At 41.7% G+C, this 11,460-nt stretch overlaps 1 long non-coding RNA gene across 1 annotated transcript; it reads right to left on the reverse strand.

Moving 5' to 3' along the window:
* Nucleotides 1-8,411: 8,411 nt before the first annotated feature.
* Nucleotides 8,412-11,435, reverse strand: LOC139028617 (uncharacterized). Its single transcript, XR_011480816.1, has 3 exons — nucleotides 10,991-11,435; nucleotides 10,647-10,704; nucleotides 8,412-10,159 (listed from the first exon to the last, which is right to left on the reverse strand). It is a non-coding gene; the product is annotated as an uncharacterized lncRNA (long non-coding RNA).
* Between the last annotated feature and the right edge of the window lie 25 nt (nucleotides 11,436-11,460).

The following is an 11,460-nucleotide window of genomic DNA, read 5'->3' on the forward strand; positions in this document are numbered from 1 at the left end:
AAGAGAACTTCTGGCCCTATGGTCACACGCAGAACATACTGGGCATGCGCAGACGGGAAAAAACCCAAGAGGGCCGGGTTAACCGTGACATGAGGACAGTATGATAATCCCGTTATTAATGCATGGGTGCGGTGTTATGGCCTAAAATGTTTTCAGTTGAAATCCAGAGATGTCAGCCAATTAGGTTATTTTAGGCCTTCATTGTAAATAATAATTTGTTCTTAAAACTGGCTTGCCTAGTTAAATAAAGGTTAAATAAAATAAAATAAATATTGGAGTCAAGGTGATGCCTAGAAATATATGCACATCTTTTTCGTCATAAAATGTTAACTTTCATTCTTGCACAGACAAACAATTTCAATGTCTGTGTTCATTCACACAGAGTTTTCAACACGTTGTTTCATATAAAAGTTTGAACTATAAGTCATCATGATTCTCCAGCAAAGCATTCTGCGTTCATTCTGCAATACACTATAAAATGTGTAGCACAGTGAACGAGATAAAGAAACGATGACAGCCTATACGTGGGGAAGCAACCATGTCAGCAATATTGAGACATCTGATTAGGGGAGATATAATGAAATATAATATGTTAAAATGAAAAACAACAACACTGCATTTAGCACGGTCACCCAGGTCACCCAGGCGCTCGGCGCTCACAATGGGGCTAATGTTGAGAGGATGAACCATCCTCTGCTACCCTGGCCCCAGGGCTCGTATGACTGAACGAAAAGCCTCAGTTCAGCTGCCTTGCCTGGGTCAAGTCTGCTGTGCGTTGCCATGGCCATGGGATTCTTCTAACTTTAATAGTTTCCTGCATTTATGCACTTTCTGTAGTAAAAAAAAAAAAAAAAAAGTAAAATGTTTTTTTCTTGAATGAAGATATACGGTAGATTCATGTATTAACGTCATGTATTTACACACGCACAACGTTACCTAGTATAAACAATTCCCATTGATGTTTAAATAAAGTTTGATGGAATTCAGTTTACGCCATTAAATGTGTAGAATTGCAGGAAACTAACTGTTTAACGTCAATGTTTTCTCTTCGCTGTCAAGAGGAGGGCTGCTAAAAATAAGGGGGACCCGCGAGACACTGTGGCCCCCACCCCCATCAATGTTGCCCATTCGTTATTATTGTTTCATTCCTTTTCACCCCCCCCCCCTGCTGCTGCTCCTCCTATGGACATTCCATCTGGGACAATCTATGTTTTAGTAGTAATCTAAATGTGTTATCACTGCACTTTCAACCAATTAAAAGACACAACAAAGTTGAAATGGGAATACAATGTCCAATGTGTTATCGCCGCGCTTCGTCTAATAGCGGAACCAAACGACCTGGATTGCAGTTGAGAATACATTAAAAGTACACGGCGCATGTGTTAAATGCGGTTGGAGATTCTGTTCGGATATTTATGTTGTGAAGATGTCCACAAAACTGTAACCTTTGCACGTTATCTTGACCATGCACGCTTGCTATGATTACACAATAAGACTTTTATAGGTAGAGTAACCTTAAAATGTGGCCATGTATGAGTTGCTCATTTTAAGGTGGAATAAAAACAGTTACAGTTGAAGTCGGAAGTTTACATACACCTTAGCCAAATCCATTTAAACTCAGTTTTTTCACAATTCCTGACATTTAATCCAAGTAAAAAATCCCTGTTTTAGGTCAGTTAGGATCACCACTTTATTTAAAGAATGTGAAATGTCAGAATAATATTAGAGAGAATTCTTTATTTCAGCTTTTATTTCTTTCATCACATTCCCAGTGGGTCAGAAGTTTACATACACTCAATTAGTATTTGGTAGCCATTCCTTTAAATTGTTTAACTTGGGTCAAACGTTTCAGGAAGCCTTCCACAAGCTTCCCACAATATGTTGGGTGAATTTTGGCCCATTCCTCCTGACAGAGCTGGTGTAACTGAGTCAGGTTTGTAGGCATCCTTGCTCGCACACACTTTTTCAGTTCTGCACACAAATGTTCTATAGGATTGAGGTCAGGGCATTGTGATGGCCACTCCAATACCTTGACTTTGTTGTCCTTAAGCCTTTTGCCACAACTTTGAGTAGCTTGGGTCATTGTCCATTTGGATGACCCATTTGCGACCAAGCTTAACTTCCTGACTGATGTCTTGAGATGTTGCTTCAATATATCTACATCATTTTCCAAGCCCTCCATGATGCATCGATTATGTTAGTGCAGCAGTCCCTCCTGCAGCAAAGCACCCCACACAACATGATGCTGGCACCCCATGCTTCACGGTTGGATGGGGTTTCTTCGGCTTGCAAGCCCCCCCTTTGTCTCCAAACATAACGATGTGTGTCTTATGGCAATCCATTATATTTTTAATTCGCCAACAGAGGACATATTTCCCAAAAAGTACGATTTATTTCCCATGTGCAGTTGCAAACGTTGTCTGGCTTTTTTTATGTGTGTTTTGGAGCAGTGGTCTTCTCTTGCTGAGCGGCTTTCAGTATGTCGATATAGGACTCGTTTTACTGTGATATAGTACTTTTTGTAACTGTTTCCTGATCCTTTCACAAAGGTCCTTTGCTGTTGTTCTGGATGATTTTGACTTTTCACACCAAAGTACCAGTTTCTAGGAGAGAGAACGTGTCTCCTTCCTGAGCGGTATGATGGCTGCGTGTGTCCCGGATGTTGTTTAACTTGCGTAATATGTTTGTACAGATGAACGTGGTACCTTCAGGCATTTGGAAATTGCTCCCAAGGATGAATCAGACTTGTTGGGCCTAACATTGTTTCTGAGGTCTTGGCTGATTCTTGATTTCCCATGATGTCAAGCAAAGAGGCCATGATTTTGAAGGTAGGCCTTGAATCAATCCACAGGTCAACCTCCAATTGACTTAAATGATGTTCAATTACGTATCAGAGCTTCAAAGCCATGACTAATTTTCTGGAATTTTCCAAGCTGTTGATGGCACAGTCAACTTAGTGTATGTAACTTCTGACCCCATCGGAATTGTGATCAGTTTAATTATTGTCACGCTCGACAGAAAGCTTTTTATTCTCTATGTATGTTGGTTCGGCTCGGTGTGTGACTAGGGCTGGGTGGACTAGTCAGTAGTGTTATATGTCTATGTTGCCGTTATGTGCCCAATCAAGGCAGCTGTTTATTGTTGTCTCTGATTGGGGATCATTTTAGGCAGCCACGCTGCATTTTGGTCCCCTCCTTATGAACATCGTGACAGGAGATCCACCACAAACAGACAAGCAGTGTGCGCAGGAGAGAACGGTATCCTGGCCTGGGAGATATCCAGAGGTAAAAACGATGCGACTTGTGTAGGAGATAATGGCAGGAGCGAAAGCCTTCCATGGAAGCAGAGCGACGGTGAAGAAGGACAGCGACAACGCCGGTGTTCGCGGCACGAGGCAAAGCAAAGAAGCCGCCTCAAATGTTTTTTTTTGGGGGGGGGGGGGGGCACACTGGTGCGGTGAAGTTGAGGAGTCAGAGCGTGAGTTATTGGACAAATTGGAGGAGAGTGAAAGCGGAGGGGAGGATTAGAGACCTTCGAGGAGTTGTTGGAGAGTGAAGCGAGAGAGCTATTGGTTTGGCATAGTATGCACAAGCTTCGTCTGAGGAGCGTGTTAGCTGTCCGATGCCACCTGTGCAGCTTCCTATACCCGTCCTGAGGAGCGTGTCATTTGTCCGGTGCCATGTGGGCCGGTTCTACGCACCAGGTCTCCAGTGCGCCTCCACCAGTAGTCCCTGTTCTAGCTCCCCGTACTCACCGTGCTGAGTGTGTCATCGTTCCGGACCATCTGTGCAGCTCTACGCACCAGGTCTCCATGCACCTCCACAGCCCAGTACGTCCTGTGCCTGCTCCTCACACTCGCCCTGAGGTGCGTGTCATCAGCCCGGTGACCTGTACCGGTCCCACGCATCAGGCCTCCAGTGTGCCTTCACAGTCCAGTACGTCCTGTGGCTGCTCCTCACACTCGCCTGAGGTGCGTGTCATCAGCCCGGTGCCACCTGTACCGGTCCACGCATGGCTCCAGTACGCCTCGACAGTCAGTACGTCCTGTCTCTCCTCCGCACTCACCCAGAGGTGCGTGTCATCAGCCGGTGCCACCTGTAACGTCCCACACAACAGGCCTCCAGTACGCCTCGACAGTCCAGTACGTCCTGGCCTGCTCCCCACACTCACCAGAGGTGCGTGTCAACAGAAGGTCTGCGGTCCAAGAGCCTCCAGCGAGGGTTATCTGTCCGGAGCTTCCTGCGAGGTTCCCAGTCCGGAGCGACGATCTACGGTCCGGAGTCCCCGCGACGATCTACGTTCCGGAGTCCCCGGCAACGATTCTACGGTCCGGTTCCTCCGGCGACGATCACGGTCCGGAGCGGGTGACGTCATCTAGGTTATTTATGGTCTATGTTGGCCTGTTATGGTTCCCAATCAGAGGCAGCTGTTTATTGTTGTCTCTGATTGGGGATCATATTTAGGCAGCCATTTCCCCTTTGTGCTTTGTGGGATCTTGTCTAGGTACAGTTGCCTGTGAGCACTACTCTGAGCTTCACGTGTCGTTTAGTTTGTTCGCTTTATTGTTTTTTTGTTATTTGAGGTTTTTCTTCCTAATAAAAGGATGGAAACATACGACGCTGCATTTTGGTCCACTCCTTATTACAATCGTGACAATTATAAGTTAAATAATCTGTCTGTAAACAATTGTTGGAGAAATTACTTGTGTCATGCACAAAGTAGATGTTTTAACCATCTTGCCAAAACTATAGTTTGTTTAGAAATTTGTGGAGTGGTTAAAAAACTAGTTTTAATGACTCCAGTCTAAGTGTATGTAAACTTCCGACTTCAACTGTAAATTAGTTTGTAAGATAGTAAATAGCCTAAAGTTAATTAAGGCTGTCTTACAAAAGTGATATGAAATTGTTTTAGGTTGACAACGCAACCAAATATCAACATTTAAAGGAGATGTATCTAGTGCTTGGATAGTTTCATCTGAGACACTGGCTTAATACTATTCTTTAACTTGTATTTTTGGTTTAGTTGGAGACATGAATCCAACATATCATTTGTTAACTTGTCAACAAGTTAAACGTCTATATAGTGTTTTGCAAAAGTCATATTGAATTGTGTTTTGTTGCCAATGCAACCAAATATCAACATTTGAAGGAGATTTATATTTTGTGCCACTGACTTAGTCTGACTTTAATTCCAGTTTGTCTACAAATTAATAATTGATCTGTTGGATTCACATCTCTAGCTCAACCAAAAATCTAAGTTAAAGAATAGGACTAAATTAAATTGAACTTTAAATAAGTTTGATTTGATTTAGTCCTATTCTTAAACTTATATTTTTGGTTGAGATAGAGACACGAATCCAACATATCAAGTATTAACATCATAAATTATAAAATCAACCGAAGCGTGAAACCCTATATCTACACTGTATGTACTGTCTTTTAGTTGAACCCTGGGTTGAATGACTTCCCTAATGTGTGTGTGTGTGTGTGTGTGTGAGATCAATCAACCTGAAGGTGTTAAGGGAGAGATGCCTGTCTTTCAGCTCCTCATGGACGTCTCCAGTATTCAGTCCTCAGTCTCCCCCCAGGCAAATCTCCAGACCTTTCACCACCTGCTAGACAGTGTTATGATGTACGAGTACCTGTACGTGCAGTTCTACCACCATTCTATTTCTGAAACACTGTCTGCTTGCCTGGATCTCTGGCGTCCTGTATGGGTGTGAACCAAATCCCCACATTTCCCCATTCCTGAGAAAGCAAACAGCACTCACAAAGACGTACTGATGAAGAGACAGATGTTTTGGCTGTGTCTTATCCAGGCACACAATCGACATGGATCAATCATTTGTGGGTAGCAATAGCAATTGTTTCCCAGTAAATTGCCTTATTTGTTATTCAAGTGTTTGGTTCTTTTTCCGCGTATGAGAGGACTGAATGAGATGAGGTCTCGAGTGGTGCTTTAAGAGTACCAGGAGTTTCCAATGCTGAAAAAGCTATTGAATATTTTATACAAAGATACCATAGGCCACCTGTGTCCCACTAGATCTGAGCTTGGTTGCTGTTCAAGTAGGCTACAGACTGTGGCTGGAATACCTCACTGGCTGCGTTCACACAGGCAGCACAATTCTGATTTACACAGGTTTTTCTATTCAGATACTTTTTGTCCAATTATTGGTCTTTTAACCAGTCAGATCAAATCTTTTGCCAAGACTTGGGTAAAAGATCAGAATTGGGCTGCATATATAAACTCTGCTATATTGTGTGATGTAGACTGGCAATGTACTTTGTGGCATAGAAAGTAATAATTAAAGTTATAGTTATGAACAACATGGAACCAATTCAACCCCCATGGGAGTTTTTATAGCGTTTGTAACTTAAAGGGATAGTTGACCCAAATAACAAAATGACATGTTGGTTTGCTTACCCTGTAACCAGGGAAATAAAACCAAAGCTGAATGTCATAACCTTGTCCACAGACAGGAAGTGGCGGAACTGGAGTTTTATACATGGGGTGGCCAAGGCTACTTTAGGGGGTCCATAGACCATGACAGAAAATCAGTGTGTAACCCTGACCTGGCATCTAAGGAGCATGAATGAATCCTATGATTTCTGATTAGAGGTAGAAGTGATAATTCACTTCACCCGGAGTTCTTCAATGTGGCAGATAGTGTGGTCCAGAAGGGTTACTTCACTAGAATTCTTTAACATACTATGAATAGTCAGTGTCTCTACCTCGGAACTGCAGCTCAATTTCTTTCTTTCTTTCTTTCTTTCTTTCTCTCTCTCTCACACACACACACACACACACACACACACACACTACTGTACTCACATACTGGAGAGACTTGGGTCACTCTGTTTTCATGAATATACAATCTGGGTCTATAAGTGTTGAACATCCAAAACATTTTCAGCAGAGGTGGGACCAAGTCATTGTTTTACAAGTCACAAGTAAGTCTCAAGTCTGAGCACTCAAGTCCCAAGTCAAGTCCCACGTCAAGTCCCAAGTCAAGACAGGCAAGTCCGAGTCAAGTCCCAAGTCAAGTCCCAAGTCAAAACAGGCAAGTCCGAGTCAAGTCCCGACAGGCAAGTCCGAGTCAAGTCCCAAGTCAAGACAGGCAAGTCCGAGTCAAGTCTCAAGTCCTAAACTTTGAGTTTGAGTCCTAAACATAATGTGCTCTAAACCAAATGTAATACCATTTCATATTTTTAACAAGAGTAATAGTTAGTATATTACATTTACACAAATCATGAATGCTTTTAAAAATATCTATATATTTCTTACTTTCCAAATAAACGTTATATTTCCATGGAAATACATGGGTAGCCATGAGAAAGACCCCCCAATAGTGATCGACTATCGAGGATCGCAATCGGGCAATGTAGGCTTGTACACAGTCGCCCAACCTTAACACGCACGCACGCACGCACGCACGCACGCACGCACGCACGCACGCACGCACGCACCAAACACACACACACACACACACACACACACACCACACACTCACACTCTCTCTCTCTCTCTTCTCTGTGTGGTTACAGTAGGCTAACGTATGTCAATGGTTTTAGGAACAGCAGTAACATCAGGCAGTGTGTAGAGGCTCATTGATTAAAGTTACGTTAGCCTACATGTATACACTAGTAAAGAATTCAAAATATATAGCTGTCGGCTATATTAGCCACGACTTACCGTTCTTTGTGCAGCTTCAAAAGTCGAACAAAGTTGGAAATTGTTGCGCCTCCGTCTGTAATTTTCTTCCCGCGTGTTTTGCAAGTTGCAATCAATTTTTTGTTGATACAGCGTCGTATTTATATCCAAAATAATAATTTAGGGTATCATCTTTCCAAGGGCTCCCATCTGCACCCGCCGACATTCCTCTGCACTGCCACGCACAACTTTTTCTCAGCTGGCCAATTTGATTGGCTGCTGTCCGAATCAAACTGTAATCTGTTAAATGAAGAGTTGATGCATGCACACTTTTTTAATAGCATCATTTTTTATATCTGGGCTTGGGGAGGTGTCAAGTCAGGTCGAGGCACAGGGCTCAAGTCCAAGTCAATCACAAGTCATTGGTGTTAAAGTCAAAGTCGAGTTGCAAGTCATCATATTTGTGACTCGAGTCTGACTCGAGTCCAGATCATGTGAACTCGAGTCCATACCTCTGATTTTCAGAAAATAAAGCTCAAGCACCAAGGAGATAAGATAGCATTTGTGTGTTACATAAATTTGCACAGGTTATTTACAAAAAGTACATTACAAAAAAAACATACTGCAATTTGACATACCAGGTATCAAGCAGAAATGGGCTTGAAAAATAAAAACAATTTTGATGCCCATCAATATGGCTCATGGAAGGTTCTAGAAAGGTTCTAGAAACACAACAAGTCAAGGAGAGTAGACGTCTGTCCCTTCCCACTGTTTTTACACTTATTTTGCAGTGCTCTGCAATCTCTTCAACCTCCTTCCATAGTTATCCAAAGTAACCCTCACTTCTGTAGTCCTGTAATGTGTCTGTAAGGGCACCTACTAGATCCACAGCCCTTGCCTCAGGCACTGATTTTACAGCATCGACAAGAACCAAATTCAAAACAATGTGCATTACAGTGCACATAAAATGCAAATCTTGCACTGTTTTTAATCCGTGCAGACACACCAGAATGCTTTCCGCTCATGACGGATGCACCGTCACAGCCTTGCCCCACAAGATTATTTCTATAGTCCAGACCATGTTTGTCAAGGCAATCAATGATCATTTTTGTGAGACCTTTTACATCTAAGCTTTCAGCTGGCTGAAAGTATAAAAAGCTTTTGTGGATGGCCCCCGTTGTCATAGAACCTCACAACTAAAGACGTGTTATTTTAAATCTTTGGTTTAATCTGAAATTACACAAAAAACTTCACTTCCTTTTTCTCTTATTATTTACCGTTGTACCATCTCAGCTCAGCCCTCAAGAACTTCCTTCTAGATTTGTTGGCTTGTGTACTTAGCATTGCCACATGCATTCATCCTTTTCTCTACGAGAGGGTCATGTTTTGCTATTTCTTCTAAGATTGTTCAAAAATGACCCTTGTTGTGAGAGTCATCAGACTCTCGATGGCCTCTCTGCGCTATATTTTGAGTGGCAGTTAATAGGAGCACATCTGCAATTGTTTTAATGTAAGTATAGTTTTCCTCCACTTTCTTTTTCCGGTCCCCATTTATGACATCTAACATTGATGAGTTGCTGTCAATAGCCCTTTTATGCTGATTCCAAGCATACATAGCATTGATATGATGCTCTGCCTTCGATTGGAGCTTAAACCCAGAATCATTAAACAGCTCCTTTTTCCAGTTACAAAAACCTGATTGTGATTCTGAAGGCAGATTCAGGTGTATTGGGCACAGACAAATGCCTATAGATGAAACAATACGTCAAATCTTGATTTACAGAATATCCAAGCCATGAATTGTCCTTTATACCAGGAGATGTTGAAAGCCCTTTTCCTAGTACCGTGCTGAGTTCTGGGAAATGTTTTCAAACACGGCTGTACAGGACCACCTTCTCTTGATCTTGAAATGCCGGAAATACACGTTAAATAATGTGTCATATCTCTAATTCAAATGTATAATTAAGGGATCCACAAGATTAGATACTAACAGCTGCTAACTAAAATGTGTAGTTTAAAGTATAGGCCTGGCCTACCATTGGGTCCTTTTGGAACAGAAGTCTAATATCTCTCCCTTTCTTTTCATGTTTAACTGACCCTATGCAAAAATAAGACAGTCTATGGTTACATCTAAGCATCCAATTACCCACATTTTAGTCCAATCTCAATCTTAATTACAAATACCCATTATCATAACTGTACCTTAAAATCAACTACCAGCCTAAGTTACTAGTTCATAGCTAGCCCTACTCTGCCCTACTCTGCAATAAGTAACTTAGCTAGCTATAAATTCAAACACCTTTACGATAGCAAACAGGCTATCTGCAAATTGTGGTAATCTTTTGAGTAACGTTAATAGATTGATAATAACAATTGTTCGTTTTGAGTTCAAGTACGAAAATCAAACTGAGTTAATGGATTTCAAATTGCTGAATGTTAACTTGCTGAACACTGACAGCTGTAGCCTACTAGTTACCCCACATTAGAATGAATGTTAACTTGCTGAACACTGACAGCTGAAGATTAGATACTAACAGCTGCTAACTAAAATGTGTAGTTTAAAGTATAGGCCTGGCCTACCATTGGGTCTTTTTGGAACAGAAGTCTAATATCTCTCCTCTTTCTTTTCATGTTTAACTGACCCTATGCAAAAATAAGACAGTCTATGGTTACATCTAAGCATCCAATTACCCACATTTTAGTCCAATCTCAATCTTAATTACAAATACCCATTATCATAACTGTACCCTTAAATCAACTACCAGCCTAAGTTACTAGTTCATAGCTAGCCCTACTCTGCCCTACTCTGCATAAGTAACTTAGCTAGTAGTCTATAATTCAAACACCTTACGATAGATACAGAATACACACTAGAAATTGTGGTAATCTTTGAGTAACGTTAATAGATTGATAATAACAATTGTTCGTTTTGAGTTCAAGTACGAAAATCAAACTGAGTTAATGGATTTCAAATGCTGAATGTTAACTTGCTGAACCTGACAGCTGTAGCCTACTAGTTACCCCACATTAGAATGAATGTTAACTTGCTGAACACTGACAGCTGAGCTACTAGTTCTCCCCACATTAGAATGAATGTTAACTTGCTGAACACTGACAGCTGCTAGTCTACTAGTTACCCCACATTAGAATGAATGTTACTTGCTGAACACTGACAGCTGTAGTCTACTAGTTACCCCAATTAGAATGAATGTTACTTGCTGAACACTGACAGCTGTAGTCTACTAGTTACCCCACATTAGAATGAATGTTACCTTGCGCTGAACTGCAGACGTTGTAGCTACTAGTTACCCCACATTAGAATGAATGTTACTTGCTGAACACTGACGCTGTAGTCTACTAGTTACCCCACATTAGAATGAATGTTACTCTGCTGAACACTGACAGCTGTAGTCTACTAGTTACCCCACATTAGAATGAATGTTACTTTGCTGAACACTGACAGCTGTAGCCTACTAGTTACCCCACATTAGAATGAATGTTACTTGCTGAACACGGACAGCTGTAGTCTACTAGTTACCCACATTAGAATGAATGTTACTCTGCTGAACACTGACAGCTGTAGTCTACTAGTTACCCCACATTAGAATGAATGTTACTTCCTGACAACGGCAGCTGTAGTCTACTAGTTACCCACATTAGAATGAATGTTACTCTGCTGAACACGGACAGCTGTAGTCTACTAGTTACCCCACATTAGAATGAATGTTACTCTGCTGAACACTGACAGCTGTAGTCTACTAGTTACCCCCACATAGAATGAATGTTACTTGCTGAACACTGACGCTTGTA

Source organism: Salvelinus sp. IW2-2015, linkage group LG14 (genome assembly GCF_002910315.2).
Source record: "Salvelinus sp. IW2-2015 linkage group LG14, ASM291031v2, whole genome shotgun sequence".
In the NCBI taxonomy this organism is placed as follows: Eukaryota; Metazoa; Chordata; class Actinopteri; order Salmoniformes; family Salmonidae; genus Salvelinus; species Salvelinus sp. IW2-2015.